The following is a 26,726-nucleotide window of genomic DNA, read 5'->3' on the forward strand; positions in this document are numbered from 1 at the left end:
CCCCCGGCCTTCCTGGGTAGGCACATAAGCTCTGTGGTATGAGCACAGTCCCAACTTTAGCACAGCCAACTTATGACCTTGAACTTCCTAGGCCTCTATTTAGTTATTAAGTTGAATATTATGAAACAGCCAGCATCCAATTCTTGACTTATAAACGCGACAGGTCCATGTAGTCAAGTGAGTCGGCCCTGGGAGGCATTTCATTTCTGTTCCATTTTTAAAAAAAATTTAAAATTTGTTTTATTTGAGAACAACAGACAGAGAGACAAAGAGGCAGAGAGAGAAAGAGAGAACAGATGCCCCAGGGCCTCCAGCTCTGTTCCAATTTTTGATGGGTACTTGTGGAATGTCTATACTGGGTGAGACCACAGAATAGTTTCTGCACCTACAATGGGGAACAAAACATTAGGAGCTCTATTAGTCCATTTGCTGTTACTATCATGAAATGCCCAAGTAAGGCTGACTTGTATAAAAGACCTTTACAGAGCTCACAATTTTAGAAGATGGAAGTCCCAAGAGCAGTGTGCGGGCTCTGGGGAAGGTCCGTCTTGGCTATGTCACCTCACAGCAAGAGGCAATGAAGAAGATTGTGTGGGAGGCAAGGAACACATCACCAAATAGGAAGCCAGGTGGGCAGGGTGTTTCTCACGGAAGCCCGGGCACGTCTCAGGAGAGGGCTGTTACGGAAGTGTGGGTCCAGCCCCACCCTGCCTGGTTACTATTAAGACTCCTCATCTTCAAGTTTCTATACCACCTACCAATATGTCCACCTTCGGGAACTTGAACAAGTTGCCAACACATGAACCTTGGGGAGTCAGCTGCATCCAACCCACAGCAGGCACCCCAGAGAGCCCCAAACAGAAGAAAGCCTCATAGATCCCCCCACGGGCCAACTGTAAGTCTGGTTATACAAGGTGCACCTCCCCAGATGAGGGAGAAAGCTTGGGTGACTACATTTTATATTTGTGTAATGAAAAGACACCGCCCCCCACCCCCGCCGTGTGAACACATAGCTCAGAGATCCTGAGATGATACATCACTGATGAACTGACCCAAAGGCCGAGACAAGGAGAGGACTCCTTCAGTCAGCTGTTTGGAGGAAATGAAGGCTGGGAATGCTGTCACACTTGATATGACCCAGCCAGTCAAATAGGAGAGAGAATTGCTACACTGCTCTTACAAAATGGAAATCTTAAGCCAAAAATGTAGCTTTCATATAGACAGATCTGACACAATGTCAGGAAAAAAAGTCATGGCAGTATTGGCTTTGAGAAACGCTTAATAAAATGAGTGTAGATAGTCATTTGTGATAGAATCCTTGTAAAGCTTCATTAATGGCACAAAGTATAGATTTTATAGATTGAGTCATGTGAAACTGAGGTCCTTACCTTCTTTTTTTTAACCTGTAAAAGCAGCCACTTCAGTTTGTTCAGTCTAGTGCTACAGAAATTTACTTGTTGCTCATCGAAGGTGATGGTGCAAGTTCCAAATGAGAATATATTTGGCCAATAGGGAAGTCTCATTTACGAAATAGCTCATAAATTTGAATTTCTTTTATGAAATACATAATATTTAAGTCAGATGTTGCAAATGCCTTGTTAATATTTTATTATGCTGAGTGAGCTCAGTGAGAAATGCTAGATCATGGTATGCTTGTGACTCCAGAGCTGAATAGGAGACAGAAATATAAATTTTGAACTCAAAAGGTATTCATAATAAAAACAGAATATGTTTCATTCTTCTGGAACTGAGATTCTGGTATCAATAGTCAACGAGTTCAGATTTGTGTCACTAACAAGATCACTAAAAACTCCCACGGGACAGGATAGAGTTGAGGACATTTTCCTGTCATGAAATGAAGACCTAATGAAATGGTAAGAAAGGTACGCATGGACAGTGTCCAAAATAAAACATGATAGCAAAAGGATGTCTACTGGGGAGTTAGGAGAGACTCAAAGAGAAAGTACCGTAAACCATCAAGAAGTTTCTCCTTTCACAAAACCCGAAGTCTGGACATAATTGTGCCATCATCCTGTACCGGCGGGCTATTCATTCTGAGTCCAGGTTCCTAAGCCTGGCAGTCCAAGATGCTTCCTAGTTCAGGAGGCCAGGCAGCCTCAAATCTGCCCTCAGATACCCTTCCACATACATCTTGTGAGGCCGAATTGTCACCGTGAACCCGGCTGGACTTACAGTCATTTACAGGCACATCTCTGGGAGGTTCTTGAGGGTGTTTTTGGAGAATATTAACCAAGGAGGGGAAGGGAAAGATGTGCCCTGAATATGGGTTCCACCACTTAGGTGAAATAATAGGGCCAGGGAGGAAATGCCAGCCGCCCTCCCTCTCTTGTTCCTTGTTGGCTAGAGGGGACAGCTTTCTTCTGTCACATTCTCTTTCCTCCATGATGTCTTGTCCAATGGCAAGGGGCAACTGAAGCCAGAACCCTCTGAAACCATGAGCAAGACTAAATTCCTCCTTTAAGTTGTTCATATCAGGTAGCTGGCAATATGTGGAGTAAAAATAACTGGTTGGAATGACTCCAAAAGGCTGGAGAACACTTTGACTCATACACATTGGCCATCTTCATTCTTGGGGCTGAGGAAAGTCTCATCGTCCCCTGTAGGACCTGGCAGCTGAAAAGAGGGTACGCCGTCATAGGTTCCATGGTTAGCACTCTGGGCTCTAGAAAGAGGGCACCCAACACAGAGATTCTATCAGCAGGGAAGAATCAGTGGAAGGAATGTTGGGGAGGCCAAGAGAGGGTCTCGATGAAAAAGCCAGTGATAAGCAACAAGGAATGGTTAGAATGTTACAAGTGAATTAAAGTGCCCCCTGCCTTGGCTTTTCACAGCCCAGTACTCTGGACTTGGTTCCAGCTCTGGTCAGATCACAGCACGTTCTTACTTCACAAAGCAAATACATCCCCCAGTTCTTAGTGAAGTGAGTCTAATTTTCCCATTGATTTATTTTATTAAAAGCCTCCTCCACATTTTTCTGCAGTTTGAACTTAATTTTTTTTTTATGAGAATGTGATTAAGAAACTGACCAGGTCCATAAAATACTGGGCAATGGAGCAAGGAACCTTTTGGGAAGGTTTTGCAGTGTGGACACTTCCCCTGCCCCTCCCAGCACTTCTACCCTAACTCCAGAGATCTGAGATGTCTCACTCCACCCACTGACTGCTCGGTTCCTATGCATCCGCTCTCTTTTTGTGTGAGTGCAGCGAATGTCTGAGAGACTGCATCCTGGCGTCGCACAAGTGGTGCCCAGAATGGGATAAGAAAGACACAAATTGGGTAGAACAGAGCAACTAGACACTATTCATGAACAGACATCCTATTATCTGAAGGATTTTGGCTTCGTGAAATTGATTTTGCTTGAATTTATCACTTTGGTATGTTAGGATTCTGTTAGGAAGCAAAACAAAAAGGACTTTCTCTATAAAGCTGGGTCTGTAGCCCCCAAACTGAGCTTGAAACAGTTAAAATAGTAAAACCCGCTGAGAAGTCAGCTAATGGTGTTGGGAAGTAATCAACAAAATAATTTTTAAATTCCCATTAATAGGGCAGAAGGCTAGTCTAACATGTGATCTCTGCTCTCTAAAAATTCAAGAAGGGCTGGGAAGATGGCTTTGTGGATTAAGCGCTCGCCATAGAGGCAGGAATACATGAGTTCCGTTCTCCAGATGCCAGGTAAAAGCTGGATGCTGCGGTGGATGTCTGTAACCCTAGTGCGCCTGGGGCAGGAGGGAGGCAGACGGGAGCAAGCACACCCGCTAGCCTGGTGCATGTAGTGATGAACGAGAGACCCCACATCAAACACAGAGGATGGCGAGGCTGACACCTGAAATTGTCCTCTGACTTCCACATGTGCTTGGTGGCAAGCCTGCACACACACACACACACACACACACACACACACCAGGAGGATTTTTGTTTATTTTTTGTCTATTTGAGACAGAGAGAGAAAGAAAGAGAGAGGGAGAGAGAGAGAGAGAGAGAGAGAGAGAGAGAGAGAGAGAGAGAGAGAGAGACTGGACATGCCAGGACCTCCACCCACTGCAAATAAACTCCAGATACACGCACCACTTTGTGCATCTGGATTACGTGGGGAATTGAACTTTGGGGTCTTAACCACTAAGCCATCTCTCAAGCCCCAGGTGGATTTTAGAAGCAAACAAAATGCTCTGTGTTTGGAATGTTTAAGAGGCAGAATTCATTTGCTTTAAATACAAAGCTGCTAGTCAGATCAGTGGGCACTGGGTCAGATAGCATATGTTCACATTTTAAGACTAAATTTCGATTATGGAAACTAAGAACATTATGCAATTAACATACTATGGGAGGAACATAATGTGGGAATTCGTGCCAAGGGAGGAAATATACCAGTGTGGGACAGACACACGGATAGAGAAAATATTGGGATGCTGATGAAGAAGCCTTCCCAACTCATTAGCAAAGGTTAAGAGTTAAAATGCGGCTCTATGCCTTTCTGTGATCTGTGATTGCTTAGTAAATGGTGCAGAGTTCCTTGCATATGTGGATCCATTCTTCAGGGCTTATTTTTGTGCTTCATTGATGAACTTTCAAGTTGAAACAAAGCAAAATGAAAACAAACTGGCTCAGGTCTGCTGAGTTGATCCAATGGCTTGAGAACCTGGGTCACCACCCTCCCTGGGTGGGCACCTGGGTGGCTTAACACTGGGTGGGTGTGTCTAGGGTCTACGCTTGTCCCTGGATAATGTCAGAGGTATACGGTTAGAAGTTAACCTAGTAGTACTGAGGGGGTCCCAGCGCATCTTTTGAAGGATCCTTTTTAAGAGAGACTGCTTCTGGAGCCACCAAATTCTAAACCTGAAGTCCACTGCACAGCCCAACACAGTGGCCTTTTGTTATGTTCGTCTCTAAATATCTAAATCCATAAATTCAGCTGTGGACAAAAAGTATTTAGGGGTAAAATGACATCAGCATTGAACCTGTGCAGACATTTCCCCTCGTCATAACGCCCTAAGCAATTAAGCATAGTTACTGTTCCATCCCTTGTGCTGTGTTTGGTATCAGTCATCAGGCACTGAATGGGAGGGTCAGGCGTGGTGGCACACACCTCTAATCCCAGCACTCAGAAGGCAGAGGTAGGAGGACCCTGAGACTACATAGTGAGTTCCAGGTCAGCCTGAACCTGGGATAGAGTGAGACACTACCTTGAAAAAAAAAAGAGTTGACTGGAAGGGCTGGAGAGATGAGAGATGGCTTAATGGCTTAGCAGTTAGGACCCAGGTTCAATTCCCCAGGACCCATGTAAGCCAGATGCACAAGGTGGCACATGCATCTGGAGTTCATTTGCAGTGGCTGGAGACCCTGATGCGCCCATTCTCTTTCACTCTCTCTGTATGTCTGCCTCTGTCTCATAAATAAAAAAAATAAATAAATAAAATATTTAAAAACAGAGTTGACTGAGAGTGTGCAGGAGGATGTGAGGTGTTCTGCAGATACCTTATCATAGTCTGTACAGGATGGCATCTGGGGATTATGTTATCAGTGGTGGCTCTGGAACCGGTGCCCTGGGTGCAGCTGTCTACATTCACTGCCTTCATTTTCTTACCTGGTGGATTAAGACATTTTTACAAGCTCATCGCGGGCTCTTTGACATTTTTCTCTACCACCCGTCCACCCCCACCCTCTGCCATCCACTACGCTCCTGCACGTTTCCCTTATCCTCAGCAGGGGAGATGAGCCAACCAACAATGCGGAGGTACTCTGGTGATCCCCCTTAGCCCACACACACCCTCACTTTAGACTGCAAACGCCCCTCTTCTCTCATTGACAGATGTCCCTTCTCAAGTCCAGCCTCATTATATCTGTTTACACACAGTGAAAATGGTCCTCACCAGTTTTAGGAAAAGAAATATGTAAGTCCCAGAGACCTCAGGGTTGAAGAAGGCTTTCAACACAAGTAGAAAATGAAGGCAAATATCATTTTCTTATACATATAAGCCAATATGCCCTTACTATACAAAGAGTTAGTAGGAATGAGCCAGGATAAAAGGAACAGCCCATACAGCCAGCTGACAAGCAGCTTGTGTCCATTCATTTTGCACAGCTCTGGCCAAACTACCTGACAGATCCACATAAGGGAGGAAGGATTTACTTTGGTTCATGGTTTCAGAGGGTTCAAATCATGGTTGCTTGGCTCCATGAGCTTGGGAGGAACACCAAGATGCAGAGAGCCTGTGATGGGATGAGGAGCAAGACAGACAGGGTCAGGAATAATTCACTCTTAAGGACCCAACCAGACATCTACTTCCTCCAGAGAGGCTCTCCTACAGTCTCCAGAACCAACTAAAAGAATGTTTTGACAGAAAAGAGAGAGAGAGAGAAATGGAAATTCCACAGGATTGGAAGCCCTTGCTCACTGGGTCACATATAACAATAGATCACAAGGGAAGAAAAAAAAACACCATGCTAGACCAATGGGGAAGAAGTTAGGTGTGATGACTCTTTTGGTAGTAGGCTTTTGAAACTTCTCGCAAGCCCTCTTCCGGCCTTGGGAGTGCCTTTCTCTTCTGAATAAATTGTCTCTCTTTCTATTATTAATTACGTGTCCCTAGTCCGATTTGTTGGGACACCCGAACCTGGAAATCTCAGTGGGCGCACCCCCCTGGCCTCCTGTATTCACCTATCACAGTGCTGCTAATTGGGACCAACTGTTCAGCACATGAGCCTGTGTGGGGAACACTTAAGATTCAAACCACAGCAAGGTGTGCCAGCAACTTTCAGAAGAAATCAAAGGAATGTATTTTTAATGCTTTCAAACCTCACCATCAATCAATGTAATGTGAGTGAGAAAATGACACCACGGTTTCTACCACACAGCCAGAGACTGACTGACAAGGGTGGTGGATGCCTACTGTGGGCGAGAGGGTGGTGAAATGGGCCCCAGGGGCTCCTCCTACACCGTGCGGAGAATCTACGTGTGTACGACCATTCCCTAGGGCATTTTGACGGCACTTATCAAAGCCTTAACGATGTTCATAGTCTTTGAAGTTGGAACACTTCCAGGATTTGAACCTAAGGAAATAATTAGGGAAGCATGAAAAAAAATTGTGTATGCCAGGATGCTCTGTGTAGAGTTCTTCGTAATGTTAAACATTAAAAAGAGGAAAGACATGCAATCATTAACTGTATAACATTAGAAAGCTAGTTGATGAAATTACAGTGTGTTTGCAGGTGAAAACAGAAGCCTGCACAGAGATCCTGTTGCAGAACTGAGGCATAAAGATGTGGACAGTTGCTATGGGTGGGGGACACATGGGTTTGGGAGACTGACACAGGGTTTGGAGTCTGGCTTCTTCACTGATTAGCCTAGGAAAATTACTTAACCTGCCTGAACCTCGGTTTCTTCATCTATAACATGGCAAGAATGCCTACTGCCCGGGATTGTGGGGAGGCTTAACTGGGACAATGCTTGGTGGTAAAGCACTTGTTCAGTAAGCAGGAGGCCCGAGGTTCCATTCCCGGATCTGGTGTGTGGAAGTGAAGGACAGAAAGACGGTCCGTATATCGTGCTCTGCCTGATACCGAGACAACACCAGCAAACAAACCGTGGTAATCAAGTGACTCAAATGTCACCAACACTTATAAGCTTCGGTATTACATGTAAATGAAGTTTCATTGACACCAGTATTGCCAAGATGATACTGATCTTGCTAAATGACATCAATATTGCTAAAATACAGGTACTTACAGAAGACCTCCACCTACTTTGTAAAGTACTTTGTTCTCCAAGCATTTCTGGAAATGTCCCTAATACACTTAAACTGGTGTCATTTATTTTTACCCGTCAGCTCCTGCCATGATCTTCCATTGCTCACTTGTCCGAGTGTGCAAAAATGTACCAGATAGAGCTGGAGAGATGGCTTAGCAGTTAAGCACTTGCCTGTGAAGCCTAAGGACCCCGGTTAGAGGCTCGATTCCCCAGGACCCATGTTATCCAGGAGCACAAGGCGGGCCATGCGACTGGAGTTTGTTTGCAATGGCTGGAGGCCCTGGTGCGCCCATTCTCTCCCTCTCTCTCTCTCTCTCTCTCTCTCTCTTTCTTCTTCTTCTTCTTTCTTTCTCTGTCTGTCGCTCTCCAATAAATAAATAAAAACAAACAAACAAAAAAACCATACCAGATATCTATATCATTGAGCACCTCTGGGCTGCCCAAATGTGTACTGAGGGGTCATGGCCCTGGTTCTGATTTGCAAATGACGTTCCCAGTGTATTGAGCAGCAGACCTCAGGTGTCTGTTTTCTGCTCTTATTTCATTAAGAGCAGCTGAGTGGAGGCTGAGCGGCTCAGGGGGGCTGTGGCTTCACGGGGAGAAGGTGTGGCTCAACAGCACAGGTTTCTGGGAGGCCTTTCTTTTGGCCTGAGCAGATTCTGTTCTGTTTGGATGGCCTAGTCCGCCTGGGTGTCTGCAGGCAGGATGAAGGGAGCCATGGGCCTTTGGTGTTCAGTACAGGGCTCCAGGTCGCAGCTGAACTGGTGTCCCTCTGGTGTTTGGCTAGATGGGGAAAGGATGGTCCCCCCGCTGCTTGGGGATCAAGCACAGAGTCGGTTTTGTGTCTCCAATGCTTGTAACCAATCCTTGCTCATTCCCACTTCCCACTTCCTGTCAGGCTGGAGCCCTCATCCTCTGGGCCTTTGCTGGAAATGGGCTTTGATGATGCAAACATGGTTGCCTCTGGCTTTTGTTCCCACTAGAGTTCAGGGCCGGGTTCTCTGGTCTTTTGAAGCATTTACCATTCCCTAACTTTGCAGCTTCTAAAATTTGGATCTATCACCTTTCTTATTGTGACAAAATAGCTGACAAAAGCCTCTTAAGGAAGGAAAGGTTTACTTGGGCTGGTATTCTTTTTTTTTTTTTTTTTTAAATTTTTATTTATTTTATTTGAGAGCGACAGACACAGAAAGAAAGACAGATAGAGGGAGAGAGAGAATGGGCGCGCCAGGGCTTCCAGCCACTGCAAACGAACTCCAGACGCGTGCGCCCCCTTGTGCGTCTGGCTAACGTGGGACCTGGGGAACCGAGCCTCGAACCGGGGTCCTTAGGCTTCACAGGCAAGCGCTTAACCACTAAGCCATCTCTGGGCTGGTATTCTTGACTTTATAAATTTTTTGATTTCCTTCTTGATTTCTTGACCCATTCATCATTTAGTAGTGTACTGTTTAGTTTCCATGATTTTGTGTATGCTCTATAGCCTTTCTTGCTACTGATTTGTAGTTTAATTCCATTGTGGCCAGATAGAATGCAAGGAATTATTTCAATTTTCCTGAATTTGTTAAGATTTGCTTTGTGTCCTAATATATGGTCTGTTTTAGAGAATGTCCCATGTGCTGCTGAAAAGAATGTATATTCTGCAGCCTTTGGATGAAATGTCCTGTATATATCTGTTAGGTCCATTCTTTCTATGACCTCATTTAGTCCAGATGCCTCTCTGTTTATTTTTTCCCTGGATGACCTGTCAATTGATGAGAGTGGGGTGTTAAAATCACCCACCACCACTGTGTTTGGTGTTATCTGTGACCTTAGTTCTAATAGTGTTTGTTTGATGAATTTGGGAGCCCCCATGTTAGGTGCGTATATGTTTAGGATTGTAATGTCCTCCTGTTGGAGTGTGTTGGGTTGGTATTTTAAAAAAATATTTTATTTATTTATTTGAGAGAAAGATGAAAAGGGAGAGAGAAAGAGATAGAGAGAGAGAGAGAGAGAGAGAGGGAGAGAATGGTCATACCAGGGCCTCTAATCACTGCAAATGAACACCAGATGCATGATGCGCCAACATGTGCATCTTGCTTGCATGGGTACTGGGGAATCAAACCTGGGTCCTAACCATTAAGCAGTCTCTCCAGCCCTGGGCTGATATTTTAAGGGTACAGTGCATCATGGCAGGGTAGATGTGGTGACGGGTTTGTGAGGTGGCAGGCCACATTGTGTCTGTGGTCTGCAAGCAGAGAGCAATGACTGCTGCTGCTCAGCTCACTTTTGCCTTTTGGTTCAGCCTGAGACTCCAGCCCAGGACATAGCACTGACATTCAGGGTGGGTCTTTGCACCTCTGTCAAACCTCTCTGGTTATGTTACAACAGACACACCCACAGGATTGTCTCCAGAGTTGTCCTAAATCTCGTCAGACTGGCACTCATGACTAACCTCACAACCTCCTTTTCTTTTCTTTTTTTAAAAATATATTTATTATTATTTATTTGACAGAGAAAGAGGGAGGGAGGGAGGGAGGGAGAGAGAGAGAGAGAGAGAGAGAGAGAGAGAGAGAGAGAGAGAGAGAGAATAGGTGCACCAGGACCTCCAGCCACCGCAAACAAACTCCAGACATGTGTGCCCCTTGTGCATCTGGCTAACATGGGTCCTGAGGAATCGAACCTGGGTCCTTTGGCTTTGTAGGAAATGCCTTAATGGCTAAGCCATCCCTCCAGCCCACTCCTTTTCTTGTGTATCAGAAAAATCCCTTCTGAAACTTTGTGCTTTAATCCATTATATTTTTTAGTTTGTATGTGTGTGTGTAATGTAGCATGGAGTATGTGTGTGTGTACATGTGAGTGTGCTCATAGCTATGTGCCCTTGTGGCTTCTCATTTGCTCACTTGTGGTGGTCACAGTAGAATGTTGGGTATCATACTCCATCATTTTTCTTTCTTTTTTTTTTTAATTTATTTATTTATTTATTTGAGAGAGACAGACACAGAAAGAAAGACAGATAGAGGGAGAAAGAGAGAATGGGCGTGCCAGGGCTTCTAGCCTCTGCAAACGAACTCCAGATGCGTGCGCCCCCTTGTGCATCTGGCTAACGTGGGACCTGGGGAACCGAGCCTCGAACCGGGGTCCTTAGGCTTCATAGGCAAGCGCTTAACCACTAAGCCATCTCCCCAGCCCTCCATCATTTTTCTGCCTGTCTGGTTTTGAGCCAGACTCTCTTTTTGCTGATTCCAACAATTCTCTGCTCTCTGCTCCCCTGCATGACAGAGCTTACGGCATGGCTGTCCCCAGCTGTTGTGTGTGGGATCTGCAAGCAGACCTGGAGACTTGAACTCCCGAGTCTTGGGAACCCCCAGGCCCGCATGCTGGTGCAGGAAATGCGTCTCACCGTAGAGCCGTCTCGTCACTTCCCATCCATTATTTTCAACCAGTGCAGATCTTAAGATTTATGAGAAGTGGGCTGACAGATTTTTGTTTGCTTGTTTGTACACTGAGTTGGAGTGGATGATCTAGAAGCTTCCATACACCAGTACTGCCTGGCGCACTATGATGGATAGGAAAAAAAAAAGAGCTTTCCTTCCTCTTCTGAGCTATACGCTTTTACAGCCGCAGTGAAGCTGAGATATAAGCACTCTGGCTGTGGACAGTGGACTTCAAGGTGTCACTAGAGGGTGGCGTCTGCTCTAGTCTGAATCGGAAACGTCTCCAAAAGGTCCATGTGCTCAAGGCCTGGGCCCAGAGTGGTGCTAGTGGAAGTCTGTGAAACTCTTAAGAGGCAGAGCCTGGTGGGAAGTCTTCATGGCACCCAGGGTGTGCCCTCAGGGTGCAGATAAGGGGAGCCTAGTTCCTTCCTCTTTCTCTCCTTTGCATCCTGGCCACAAGCTAGGTGACACTGCTGTCTTTGCTCCACCATGAGCTCTACCATGATGTGACATCTCCCCAGAGCTCTAAAAGGCAGTAGTCAATTGACTGTAGACTAAAACTCCCCAAACTATGAGCCAAAATGAGCCTTTTCTCTGTAAGTTGAATATCTCTGGTGTTAAAGCAACAGAAAGCCGGCGAGCAGGAGCTGATAGGAGTCGCCGATGATGAGTCATGAGTCTGGCTGACTCCACCTTCTCCTTCTTATTTGAGGATCCCTCCAGGCCTGCTGATCCAGTTGGTAGCTGGTCATGTCTAAATGCCTAGAAAAGTCATAATTTCAGTGGAGGCGAGGCATCCCAGTGCATTTATATACTCAGAAGGAGACTTTCACATCACTGAACCAATGCCTTCATCTTGCCCCAGAACAATCTGAGGCCCAGAGTTCCAATATCTCAAAGTCACAAGGCTCAGTAAGTGGTAGGATCTCATGACTAGAGTTATAACCGAGGAAGGAGAACACAAATACAATGCTCCTCAAAAGTGGTATCCAGGGCAAGGATCATCATCTCATTGTGTAGGACAGGAATGACAGAAAATTTGCTTAGTTGAACCTAATTCTACCAAGATAACGACATGAAATAGGATCTCACATTTTACCCATTTCCCCACACCCAGCAATGACACCCTTTAGACAAAATAACTCACATTTGCCAAAGGCTAGATCTCTCCATCCAAGGTGGTGCCAAGGGAATGAATCTATGGCATGTGGAAGTATTCTGGGTTTTCAAGTTCAATCCTCTGAATTATTTTGAGGTCCTTCTGTCTGACCATCCATCCATAGCTTCCCCTTGGCCACTGCAGTCATTCTGTGTTTGTGGTTGTCTGACCACCTCTCTTCTTCCATAGCTCTTGTTTTAACTTTGGAATACATCTCCACTTTCTCTCAGCCTGCATGACCTGGGGGAGCATGCGCAGCCTCCCAGCCATGGAGATGGGGTAGAAGGTGGACCCAAGACTTCAACTGTCCCAGAGATTTCTTAGCACTTCTGATCATAAAGGTGGGGCCGATGCATAGAGACAGAGGCACGCACAGACGCCCAGCTCTGGGCCACATTGGAATACAGAATTGGAAGGTTCACTTCCAAGGTACAGAGCAACATGAGTTAATTGCATCCCTTTTCTCTCAAGGAGGCAGAATGCTCTGTCATTTGTATATAAAGGAAATAAGTGCTAAGCTGTTGTAACAAGGAGGGGCTGGACAGATGGCTCTGCAGTTAAAGATGCTTGTTTGCCAGACCTGCTGGCTCAGGTTCAATTCCCCAGAACCCAATAAAAGCCAGATACATAAAGTGGCACATGCATCTGGAGTTCATTTGCAATGGCAAGAGGCCCTAGCATGCTCACACACACTCTATCTGACTGTCTCTCTTTCACACACACAAATAAGTAAATAAATAAATTCTTTTTAAAACCATACATGCAAATATATATTTTTCTTGAGGATAAATCTTTCCTCAGAGGGGACAATGAAAGCTGTTTACAAATTAAAAATAAATATTCATTTTTTTAAAAAAATATTATTTATTTATTTGATAGAGAAAGGGGGGAGAGAGAGAGAGTGAGGGAGAGAGAATGGGGCCTCCAGCCACTGTAGACGAACTCCAGAGACATGCGCCCCCTTGTACATCTGGCTAACGTGGGTTCTGGGGAATGGAACCTGGGTCCTTTGGCTTTGCAGATAAATGCCTTAAGTGCTAAACCATCCGTCCAGCTTCGGAATAAATATTTTCTTAACCACACGATGTCCCTGGGTCTATGCCTGAAATGGAGGGTAGGGATAGAACGCACACCCTCCCTTTGTTCATTCTCCAGCTTCTGAGTCTGTCCCCAGTGCCCGCAAAGTGTGAGACGCTGCCACCCGTCCCAGCATCTCAAACAGACCCATCGGCTGCAGCAATAGCCTCATGGCATTTCAAAGATCGTTCCCAAAGTTGTGAAATAATCACCTTTCCAGAGGATGTCTGGTCACAACCCAAAGCTGTTTTCCACACTTTATTCCAAGTGAAAAACCAGCAGTTGGGGTGTGGGGGGTTAGTCTATGATGCCCTGGGCCAGACAGGTACCTACCCCCCACCCCTGTCTTGGGCTTGGCGAGAGTTAGACTGCCAGGAAACTTACACGTAAACATTTTCTAAAGAACATATTTTTGTTTCACATCTTAGAACCCTATCGTATCTATCTCAGGTTGTTTACAAACTGGCCAGATTTACTAAAGAAATTAACACTAAGACGATGGTTGTACTTCAGCAGGAGTGTTTTTCGGGTGCACATGAGGCCCTGGGTTCAGTCCCCAGCACTGAGGGAGGAGGAGAGTTGTTCTAGAATCCAGAAGACACAAAGACGCTCAGAGAAACTCCTTGGTCACACAATGGGGCAAAAAGCAACAATAAAACAAAACATTATGAGTTCCTCACGATCCAGCGTGGTGCTGTTTTAAGCAACAGATGCATATGGGAAGCCCTTTGAGAGCCACATCCCCAAACAGCATTTCACCCTGCCTGAAATCTCCTGGTGTTTGGGGAGAAGAGAAGCAGAGATTTTATCATCGGTCTGGTCAGCGGACATGAAGATAAGTCCCACCACTGAATGTTTGCAGTGACCAACATCGCGTGACGTAAATGGATTCCTTCAGGAGCTTAGTACCTTTGCGTTTGTTTTTACTTTTTGCATATGTGTATATGTGTGTGGTGTGTATGTGTGTGTATGTCATTTGTATGTGCTGGGATTGTAGGTGCACACCATCATGTCTGGTATTTTTATGTGGGTTCTGGGGATCCAGTTCAGGTCCTCAATGCTTGTGTGGCAAACATTTTTACTTATTGAGCCATCTTCCCAAACCTATTTACTTAAAAAAAAAGTCATCAAGTCTACTTAGACACAACATGAAAAATTCTTAGACTGCTCTTAAGGAGCCACAGGTCACAGAAGTTGATAACTGGCTAAGGTTTTTCCTCCAAGAGAGAACTGAGGCAAAGGGCTTATTCTTATCTGAGCCATGGTAGTCGGAAGGTCCTAATTCAAGCAGAAATAATATCTGAAACACCCATCTTCCTGGTGTCCCCAGACCACCAGCAGCATTGTAATTTCTCAAGATTGTGTGACAAATATGTTTCTGGGACTCTCACTGGACACAACAGGTTGGAATCTAATGGTCTAGCCAGGAGTCAGTGTTTGAACTAGGCTCAAGGAAGTCTGATACAACAAACTTTATGGTCACTGTCCAGGAAGCCTGCTGCAGGACAAAGCGGCAAGAACACCTGTATTTTAAGCACCTGCTCTCTAGGGATGCTCTGGGGCTGCTACATGCATTTCACCTTCTCTAGAGAAGCAGTGACATTCTCCATTCAGAGGCAAAGTCAGCATCCTGTGATGGGCATGTGTACCTTATGATCAGCACTGCCAGAGTTCAAGTGAATCAACATTCTTCCAAGTGCTTTCTAGAAAAACAAGGCTAAATTATCTATAAAGGGTAAGAAAGTCCGATCTAGTTAACCTTGGCTTTACCATTTACCTATTGGGCACTGACTGGCGCTATGATTCACACGAATCGTTAGTGTGGAGTTCCCATCTCTCCTTACTACCACCGTCATTCCATAGGGCAAACTACTGTTTTGGGTGTGTACGCTATGATTGTCCCTTGGGGGGGGAATAAAAGGAGGTGTCAGCAAATCGTGCCTCTACCTATAAGTTTCTTTCATTGTGATTTGGTATCTCCTAAATTCAGTGTCTCTGAGCTGTATGTCCAAAGACACATCAAATAACCCACCTGGAAAAAGAATGCTGAATCAAAACCTTCCAGGTTGAGCCATGGTACGCCTCATCTGTGCTTCTCATGTGTACAGATTTTTGGTGGAGGTGGGGGCGACTTGGTTCTTTGAGGGGGAGCTTCACTCTAACTTTGGCTGGCCTCGAACTCACAGCACTCCTCCCACCTTAGCCTCCCAATTGTTAGGATTAAAGGCGTGTGCCACCATGCCCGCCTTGTACAAATGTTTGCTACCCATTTAGCTGTGCCGCCTGAGTTGACCTCACAATAGAATCCGCAATCTGTTCTCAACCTTTGCGACTTGGACCTCTAGAAATAAACTAAGGAGTGAGCTGAGACAAACCTGGTTTCAAGTTTCAGATGCCGCAGGGGTCAGCGGCAAAGACCTTCAAAAAGTCTCTGATTTTGTTTGAAACTCAATTTTGTAAAGATTAAAAACTCATTTTCTGGGCTGGAGACATGGCTTAGTGGTTAAGGTGTTTGCTTGCACAGCCAAAGGACCCAGGTTCGATTTCCCCAGGACCCACATAAGCCAGCACAAGGTGGCGCACGTGTCTGGAGTTCATTTGGAGAGGCTGGAGACCCTGGCATGCCCATTCTCTCTCTCTCCCTCTATACCTGCCTCTCTTGCTTTCCCTCTCAAGTAAATAAATAAAAATAATAAAAACCCTCAGATTCCAAGGGCACTCTGTTTTCTAGTCTTAGAAGATGTATCTTAAAGCAACTTTCTCCAAATACTTCTTGGAAAAAAGAAAAAGGAGGAGAGGAAGAAATGAAAGTAAGTAGCAAGGAAGGGAAAATGGAGAAGTAAGGAAGGCAAAAATAAAGGGAGGAAAGGATGGAGGGGGAAGGAGAAAGGAAGGAAGGGAAGGGAGTACTTATTCAATCTAAGAATTATAAGATTCCTGTGAGGCAAGAGCTTGCAGTTTCTAGATTTTGCAGCAGAAGCTGCTGAGAAGAGTGTGAGCGAAGCAAAGTCTACGGTCCCCAGGTTTCACGTTCGTTCAGCTCCTCCGATAACTACTCCAGCTCTGTTTACATTCTTACCACAGAGCCCCAAAGTCTCACCATACACCTTGGGAAGTCAGCCTCTGGGGTTCTGGCAGGCATGACCCCTAAGTGGAAGGCCACATAGAATTAGACTCCTTGTTCTCAGCCTCCTCCAACCTCAGGGATTTTAATACTACAAGCATGACTCAGCATTTCACCTTCTCTAGCTACCACACCATATCCCAAGTACCAAGCTATGAGTGTGCTGTCTGAAAAAAAGAAAGAAAAAGAAATGAAAAGAAAAAAAAAAAAGCACCAAAAAACCCCTGCCTGCCCTCCATGGCGACAGAAGTCCTGGCTCAACTTTTAACGCTCTTGTTCTATACAGTGATGATGGCTTGTTTTGTTTTGAATGTCACACTTGATTGCAGCCTCAGATGGGGCCATTAAAACCTGACTCCGTGTGTGCTGCAAGAACAGCGTTGGTATTTGTCGGCCTGGGAGACCGAAGATGGCATCAGATGCCCAGGTCATTGATTACATCACACCCTGAGATGCAGGGCTGAGAACCATCTCGGTCCTTGTTTGCAAGGTCTGAATTCCATTTAGGGCAAAATCCCCTGACCACTTGCCATGAACACTCTGCCAAGGTACCCTTCACAGGCCAGAGTCTAGGACTTGAGAAGGGATATATTCAATCAAAACTAGCATTTCCAGAATCTGTTTGATTTGCCAGAGAAGTAATGGAAAATAAACAAGCCTGGGATAGTTTAATATTGCAACAAAATTAGCAATATCTTTTCCTGTAATTCAATGTTAAAACAGAAGATAAGTGTCTCTTTTACCTCATAGAAAAGCCAAATAACATTAAAACCCACAAACATATCAAGTTCTTTATACACAAGGACCTTCCACAAATTTGGCTAGCCTTTTCAAAGCATACATACAAAGTGATGATATTTCATACATGGGTGTGGTCACTATTATGTCAGGGCGTGTGCATAATTGCCCTAAAGGTAACAATTTCCATGGAATAAATTCACTAATAGCAGTGAAGGAAGACGCCCTAGTAATATAATTTTTTATTGGCTCTTTCCTGCCCTTACTGTCTTGATAAAAAAATAAAAAAGAAATAAAAAAAAAACCTACCTGTTTACTCTCAGTGCCTAGCTCCTCGAGAGATTTCTGTAAGATTTGGCCTTATGAGCTTATCTGTGAGCCTGTGACACTCTTCCCCATCATAAGCCAGTTCAGTCCAATGTAAGAACTTCCCTTTTCAAGAACTTTCTGGATCACCCTTCATAGATACAGGGAGCTGGGAGATTCCCAGAGCCCATCCCTTTGTCAAGAGAAATCCTTGACAAATCATTTCCAGCTAGGACGGGGGTTCTGCAATGACTTGGAAGCTTTCTGTGGCCCCCAAATCCTGCCCGGAGTGACAGAAAGAGCAAACGGTGCTGAGAGGCTCGGAGGACAACGGAGTGGGGGGTAAGAATGTGTCCCTCCATGTTTACATCCACCACTACAGCAAATGGGAAGCTTTATGTCTGCCAGAAATGACGTTTTGGAAAGATGTGGTGTTCATCAGTCCTGCACCTCGCATCATAAAATGTCCCGGAGAAACTAGCGTGTGAGTTATGAAGGGGAAGGGACATGCGAGGGTTTGAGAATTGTGTGTGTGTGTGTGTGTGTGGAGTTGGGTGTGGTGGTGCACACCTGTCTCTCCAGCACTTGGGAAACTAAAGGTGGCAGGTGCAGCATTTAAGACCAGATTAGGCTGCATTTGAAGATCCTCTTTCAGAAAGCAAGCAAGCAAGAAAAAGAGAGAAAGAAGGAAGAAGGGAAGGAAAAGAAAAGGGTAGAGAAGGGAGGAAGGCAAAAAAGAAGGGAAGAGGAAGAGGAGGAAAAGGAAGGAAGGAAGGTGGGAACTGCAAAAAGTTGAACTTATAATACATAGTTTGGGATTTCACAGACCACCTGTTTGGGATATGCATGAGGCTCCAGTTTGCTTGGAAAGGGACATTGTGCAAACGTCCTTTAGATCTCGGCTTGGGTGCCCCTCCCCGAGAGTGAGTGTAGTGCCCATGGAGTCTTAACTAGATATCTGCGCTAATCATCTTGCTCAGCTCTCTATATTCTTTACTCACAGCCGATCAGAGCCTGCAGTTGTTGGATCTTTTGGTTTATTGTTCTCAAATACAGCTCTAGCCTCTGGAAGCACGTGCACAGGCCACATGTGTGCACACACGTATGTGTGTGCATGCACACACCACACAAACTACACACACACATTAGGAATAAAGGAACATTTAAAAATATCTCGATGTACTTGCAAGCAGAGAGAGATAGAAGAGAGACAGACACAGAGAAGGGGTGCGCCACAGCCTCCAGCTGCTGCAGACGAGCTCTATACGCATGCGTCACTTTGTGCTTCTGACTTCACGTGGGTACTGGGAAATCAAACCTGGGCCATCAGACTTGGTAGGCAAGCCCTTGAACTGCTGAGCCATCTCTCCAGCCCCCGAAGGAATATTTTTAAAAAGATTTATTATTTTTTTTAATTTACAGGAGAAAGAGGGTGGGGGGAGATAGAAAGAGAAAGAATGGGCACCCCAGACCTTCCAGCCATTGAAAACGAACTCCAGGTGCACGTGCCACCTTGTGCATCTGGCTTACGTGGGTACTGGGAAATCGAACCTGGGCCCTTGGTTATAGGCAAGCACCTTAATCACTAAGCCATCTCTCCAGCCCCACATGCAACAGTTTTGAAAAGAAACATTTTTTTTAAAAAACACTAAAGTATAGACAGCCTTGTTTACAGTTTTATCCCCAATGCTGAGCAGAATATCTGCTCCAAGCATGGGTGGGATATCATTTCATACTTGCATACTTGTTGTGATGATCACAACAGGACTGACATCAAAAAACTGCCTCTAGAGCAGCCTGTGAAACTCTTGTAAGAAGACCTGAAAAGGAACCGAATTTCTGAGATGACAATGGGATCAGCTCACCAGTAAGCGGTAACACTTGTTTCACACATTTTTTTTAAATTGGATTGCTTAGGACATAGGGATAGAAGTAAGAGAAATTATTTTATCTTTGGAGTGGCGATATAAAGTCATGGAGAGGCGAGAGAACTTTGTTTCCTCCTGTCATGCAGAATCCATGCCAGATAGGGTCTGGTGTGCACGGAACATCTAGTGCGGACGTGGGCGGAGGGGGGGGGGCTATCACTCACACAAGGAAGGGGCTGCCTGTCAATTTGGACTTGGGGCCAAGGAAACCATCATGTACCCCTTAGGGTCTCTCTCTCTCTCTTAGAACAGTAGTGAGCCAAGGACAAGTAGGCACAATTGGCTTATCCTGGGGATTCCCAACATGAACTTCAGGCGAATCAGTTACTCTTTTGTTGCTAGGACAAAATGCCCCTTAAAGAAGCAAGGATTTTATTTTTGGCTTACAGGTTTTTTAAAAAATATTATGTATTTGCCTATTTACTTATTTATTTGCAAGCAGAGAGAAATAGAACAGAGACAGACAGAGAGAATGGGCACACCAGGGATTCCCATTTTATGTCTTGCTCCACCCCTAGACGCAGGTTTAAAATTGAGAATTTGCTGAATAGAGGAGCTAGGGTACTGAGCTCCTTAAACCATTTTATTTTCTAATCTGTCATATGGACACAGCTGCTGAAAACAAACTCCAGATGCATGTACTACTTTGTGCATCTGGCTTTACATGGGTATTAGGTAATCAGATTCAGGTCATTAGGCTTTGCAGATAAGCTCCTTAACTGCTGAGGCATCTCTCCAGCCCCAGCTTACAGTTCTAACCAGGGATTTCATCATCTTGGGGAGAGCATGGCAGGAGCAGACAGTGGGTGTCACATCTCCACAGCAGCAGGGAGGAAGGAGCAGGCTCCAGCAGGGCTAAGGTGTAACACCTCAAGGCCCAGCCTCCAGCGACACACTTTCTGTAGCTAGGCTTGGCCTCTTAAAGGTTCCACAACTTTCCCAAACAGTGTCACCAACCAGGGTTTAAGTCTTGAAACACATGAGTCTATGTGGGACATTTTACATTCAGACCACCACACCAGGAAAGACATTCTACAGGAAGCCCAGAGCACATATCAATGGGCTGTACCTTGGTACAAGAGACAGACGCTACTCCATTTCCCAAGGAAGGACTCTGAGAATCAATCCCATCTACTCAAGACCCCCACAACATTCCACAAAGGCTCACTGACTCCAGAAGATTCTGTTGCAAACAGGATATGGGAATGGCAGGCCCTTCCCTCTCCTGGGTTTGGGGGACATGGTTGCAGGACTTCATAGCATTTGATAACCAGGGCAAGACTTATCTCTGGGGTGTTCACTTTGATGTACTTTGTTCTCTGGGTAGCTTATAATTCCCCTTTTACCTCTGGTTTCACCCCTAGACACAGGTTTAAAGTCAAAGTTTTACGGAATGCAGGAGCTAGGGTACTGAGCTCAATAAACATGTTTTATTTTCTAATCTGTAAAATGGACACAGTCATTCCTAATTCCTGGCACTTTCCTGAGACTCGCTTCCAAATGGAGCAGCTAGGAGTGGTGGACACACCTGTCATCCCAGCACTCAGCACACTGAGGCAGGAGGATCATGAGTTTGAGGCCAGTCTGGGCTCTAGAGCATGTGCTTAGGAAAATAACAATAACAATAACAATAACAATAACACTAATAATAATAAACAACCCTGGAGGAACTGTATGTGAGAAAGAGCTGCGTCTTACCTAATGGAAGATTATTTGTCCTTCCATCGGCATAGTTTTCTGAGCTAATTAAAGAAAAGAATAATTAACTTTCCATCCCTTGTTCTCACACAGATCAAAGGCTGGCCTCTGTATTTTTAAATCTGCAAAGAGCCATTTCCTTGTACTCTTTTATTAGCACTTTCTGCCTGTCTAATGAACACACGCCAGCCATCGCTCAGCTTTAGAGCTGGTTTTTCCCCTTCTGCTAGCCACTTAGAACTAATTGGCCTGAGGGATGGGGGTCAGGTGTTTGGAAATGCTTATTGGCTGGTATTCATTACGCAGCCTCTCCTTCTATTGTACCTTGTGGAAGACCTATGAGCATGTCATTCCCTATGCCCCCACCCCCTCTTAAAAAAATAAAGCCTTCAGGCCAAGCCATAAGCAAACACTGCAGAGGGATAACTCTGGCGCTGGTTTGGCTAATGGTGTGCACTTGATTTCCAGAGGCTCTTAATACTTCCAGCACTTAACTGGGACCCTTGCTTATTCTGAGTGGGAGCCAGGGGTTTCCAGACAGAGTCAGCCCACCTGATTTTTAGAGGTATCCGCAAATTGATAAGGCTGTCTGGAGTCTCCTCACTCCTCTCTGTGTTAGGCGTCAGCCCGAGCCTGGGCACCTCCTATGGAACAATGGGTGTTGTTTTAAAATGACTTCTTAATATGAAGAGGTTTCCAAGCTCACTAATGCTAGAGCTATTTAAACACAGTAATGTGGTGTCTTTAAAGTACCTTTCTAGTTGGCAACTTAGTAATCTCCCTCTTGTTCAAATAGTACTTACATCACAGTGTATCTGATACCCTCTGAAAGTTAAACAACTTTCTCAGGAAAATTGGATGGGGTTGTCGGAGGCCTGTCTCAGTTCTTCATGTATGGGAGAGTACCATTCATGCATCTTTTGTCTGACTTGTCCAGCAGGATCTCACCTGTAGATAAACAGAAAAATGAGACAGATGTGGTTGTATTTATAAAGTGGGGCTCATTTTCGGCATATAACTTAATTTAAAAAAAAATTTCTACCCATGCTCCAGACTTGGGAGTGAAAGGACTTTTGCCTATGTGAGACTGTCCTAACAAGGCTAAAACATAAAAATTGCAATGTTAGAAAATAGAACAGAGAGGAACCCACCAAGATTGTGACTCCTGGAGTCTCAGCAATGTTCAGGGACAGGCTAGTGCCTTACCTAGGTCTACAGTCACTGCCCTGTGAGACTAAAGTCAGCTGCCCTCCATGTCTTACTAAATTTATGAACTTCCCTCCATCCTTCCTTCCCTCCATCCTTCCCTTACTCACTCCCTTCTTTCTTTTCTTCCTGCCTTCCTCGCTCCCTTCATCCCTCCCTCTTTCCCTCCTGCTCTCTCTCCTTTCCTTCTTTCCTTTCTTCCTCTATCCTTCCCTCTTTCTCTCTCTCTCTCTTCCCCTTTTTTTCTATCTCTTTTTTTTTTTCAAAACTTTATTCATTTATTTGAGAGAGAGAGAAAGAGAATTGGCGCACCAGGGCCTCTAGCCACCTTATGCATCTGCTTTATGTGGGTACTGAGGAACGGAACCTGACTCCTTAGGCTTCGTAGGCAAGCACCTTAAGTGCTAAGCCATCTCTGCAGCCCCTCTCTCTTTCTTTTTCCTTCCTCAGGCTATCCCCAGGGCTCACACATCCTAGGTGTGGTAGCTTGAATGTGGAACGGCCCCTGTAGCCTCGTGTGTTCTCAGTGCTTGGTCTCCAGCTGGTGGCAGGTAGGTAGGTGGAGCCTTGCTAGAGGAGGTGTGTTGCCCGGGTTGGACTTTGGGGTTTTATATTCCAACCTCTCCCTTGTTGGAGCTCAGCTCGCTCTTGCTGCCTTTTGGCAGCTGCCTTGGCAAGAAGTGATGCCCATTCTCTTCTCTACCAACACTTTCCTGCCTGAGAAGCTTCAGGACTGTAAGCCAAAACAAACCCTTTCCTCCAGCCACCTGCTTTTTTTTGTTTGTTTGTTTGTTTGGTTATTTGAGAGCAACAGAGAGAAGGAGGCAGAGAGAGAGACACAGAGAGAGAGAGAGAATGGGCGCTCCAGAGCTTCCAGTCTCTGTAAATGAACTCCAGATGTGTGCGCCCCCTTGTGCATCTGGTTAACGTGGGCCCTGGGGAATTGAGCCTCGAACCGGGGTCCTTAGGCTTCTCAGGCAAGCGCTTAACCGCTAAGCCATCTCTCCAGCCCAGCCACCTGCTTTTGGTCAGGGGTTTTGTCCTAGCATCACGAAGGTAAGCGCACCACTAGGCAAGCGCTCTGCCACTGTGCTGTTCCGTTCCCCGCCACTGAAGAACTCTCATATTTTGACTCCTTAGCTGGAAAATGTTTCTACCTATGGCAGGGTCCATGAATAAGGTCAGAAAATCAGAACCTGTGACCTCTTATTTGTATATCTGGAAGATGCTTCAAATTTGAATTTTTTTAAAACTTTATTTAGTTATTTATTTACTTGAGAGTGACAGAGAGAGAGGGAGAGAAAGAGACAGATAGAGAAAGAACGGGCGCGCCAGGGCCTCCAGCCACTGCAAACGAACTCCAGACGCGTGCGCCCCCTTGTGCATCTGGCTAACGTGGGTCCTGGGGAATTGAGCCTTGAATCGGGGTCCTTAGGCTTCACAGGCAAGTGCTTAACCGCTAAGCCATCTCTCCAGCTCCAAACTTGAATTTAAACTGAAACTTAATTTCATATCACACCATGTATATAAATACATATAGATATGTATATTATAGTTATTTATCATCATCATCATCATTATTTGTTTCAAAAGAAAAAAGAGGGCTGGAGAGATGGCTTAGCAGTTAAGGTACTTGCCTGTGAAGCCTAAGGACCCAGGTTTGGTTTCCCAGAACCCACCAGATGCACAAGGGGGCACATGCGTCTGGAGTTCATTTTCAGTGGCTGGAGGCCCTGGTGCAGCCATTCTCTCTCTCTCTCTCAAATCAATCAATCAATAAATATTTTTTTTAAAAGAAAGAAGAGTTTCTGGTTAATAGTTTTTTAGTATGTAAAATGAAAGGAGCCTCCCTTCTCCTGGGTGTTTTGGAACTCTGTGCCTTTGGTAGGGGGACGAATGATTGTGATGGAAGAGGGGTGGTGAGGAGGTGTGAGAGAGCAAGGCGGTCAGCCTCCAGCCCCCACTTTCCTAAAGCTTGAGCTCAGAGCTTGAATAAGCCTTGGGGCTTTTTTTTTTTAGTTTATCTGTCACATGAAGATGATGGGGCAGGATCATGCAAATGCCCTCCATGGAGACATCTGATAGAAGACTCATGAGGCACCATGTGCCAGTCCTCCCCAGTTGGCATCATGGTCACTCCATTCTAATAGCCCCTGAGCACCACCTTCTCTGGGCAGGGCCACAGGGGACCTTGCTATCACACATAAATCCTACCCTCCAGAGTTGAGGTACTTCAGACCCAGTGTGTCTGCCGTGCCCTAAGTCATGTCCCCCTGCAGTCCCCTTCAGCCAAAACCCAACTTCAAGTTGCTTCCTGTGTTACGAAGGCCCACTCGGGCTGCTGTGGTGAATCTCTTTCTTCTAGTCTGTGATTGACCATGGAACTGCGTATGACTTCAGCACACAGCCTGCGCCCCAGCTCCTCAGCATTGCGTAAGGCTCCCTCCAAGTCTGGCCAAGTGAAGGGACATTGTCAAGGTCTCTGGGGTCAGGGCCAGGGCCTGGGTCTCCTGTCTTCCAGGTTCTTGCCCTTCCTGAAGGGAGTCATTGTAGAAAAGGGCATGAAGACCCTGCAGCCCAGTTTCATCACCAGGAAAAGCAAGGCTCACCACTGACTTGGAAAGGGGAGGGACAGCAGTGTTCCATCAGGAAAGAGGGCAATTTTCTAGTCCTTGGCACCTGGAAGAGGCCACCAGCCCTGGCTAGCAGCCTTTGAAAATCCTCTTCAGCTGCCAGTATGAGAATTTCCCTGGCCCATGGGGAAGTCATTTGATTCTAGGGTTAGGGGCCGTGGAGTAATCATGAACATTGTTTCAAAAGTCCTGCAGGCACTACATCTGTTTTCTAGCTCATAAACCAGGTACAAACAGACCCTGGACATTGTCCTTCCAGCCTGGGAGCTGCCACTGAAATCTCCAAGCACCGAGCAGCTGGCCTCGGTGTGGGGCTCCCTCTACCCTGCAGGGGCACAGTGGCCACCCTTTGCTGCGGAGGCGTGCCTCCCCAGAACTCGAGCTGTGCATGAATCTGCTCAGGTGCCTGGCTCTGCACCAGTGCCCACGTCGGGTGGGAGGCAGCGGGCCGGGCTAGATTCTCAGCATAGTTGGCCCGCTGTGTCCTCATTGCTGTTGCTTGGGTAATCCTTCAGTTCACTATGCTGGGAGCATGCTAGCTTCCACTAGAGAGTACTCATTCAAGTCCTGTGTTCAGTCCCTCCTAGCCCTGGCTTGCCCAAGCCAATTGTGTGCAGCCCAGCTCAATGTCCTGAGAACAGAGATGGCCTTGCCCATAGTGGCAAGGGCCAGGATCACCATTAAAAGCCATGTGAGATTGCTGAGTGACTGCCCAGCCTGGTGAAGCACATTTCGATGTCAAACATTAATGTGGGGGTAATTTTTAGCATTAGGATTCTGTGAGCATGGTTGAAAATTCCAGTCCCATTGATTCATTGCCCTGACAATTCTCCTTGGCACAGAAAGTTGTTTTGCCCTCATTTGGGCAAACAACTGAAACTCGAAGTGGGATCAGCCTCACTTTCCATTCAATCTATTTCCTTGGTCTCAGCCTATGCACCAGGGAGGCACAATGTCTCTTTTATAATTTTCTCCAGTGGCCCAGTGATGCCAGCAAGAAAAATTATAGCCTCCACCGTCACTAAATCCAAAAGCCTGGTCCAGTGACCTTTGCTTGGAGACAAAATTTCTCACCGCTACACTAAAAAAAATCCAGCAACGGGCTTTGATCCTGAAAAGCATTTGAAGAAAAAGAAAAAAAAAATACAAAACAAACAAACAAGTGAGCCCAGCCCAGCCTCTGGCTCTAGGGAGCTTCGTTTCATGTGGTTTCCTCTGGGCCTGCATGCTACGACAGGCTCAGGATGTCTCCGGCTGGAATACGCTGCCATCTGATGTTTGAAGCCCGCCCAGCACAGAGCTGTATTCAGAATGCAGGCCGGTCCCCGCCCGTGCCTGGCAGCCTGCCTCACCACATCAGCTTGGAGCTGGCAGCTCCCATCTCTTTGAGCTCATCATTCAAAGACGACCCAACTCCTCCTAAAGCATTCTGAGGGGCGGAGCTAGGGTGAGGGGCTGAGACATGGGCTCGAGGGGGTAAACCTGTGACCGTCCATGGGGATCCCGCTTGGTTTGCCAGCACAGTGGTGTGCAATACTTTTGCTTTGGGCTCATCTCTCTTTTTAAAAAATATTTATTTTGGTTTTTTTTTTAAATTTATTTATTTGAGAGTGACAGACATAGAGAGAAAGACAGATAGAAGGAGAGAGAGAGAATGGGCACGCCAGGGCTTCCAGCCT

This window comes from Jaculus jaculus, chromosome 5 (genome assembly GCF_020740685.1).
Source record: "Jaculus jaculus isolate mJacJac1 chromosome 5, mJacJac1.mat.Y.cur, whole genome shotgun sequence".
In the NCBI taxonomy this organism is placed as follows: Eukaryota; Metazoa; Chordata; class Mammalia; order Rodentia; family Dipodidae; genus Jaculus; species Jaculus jaculus.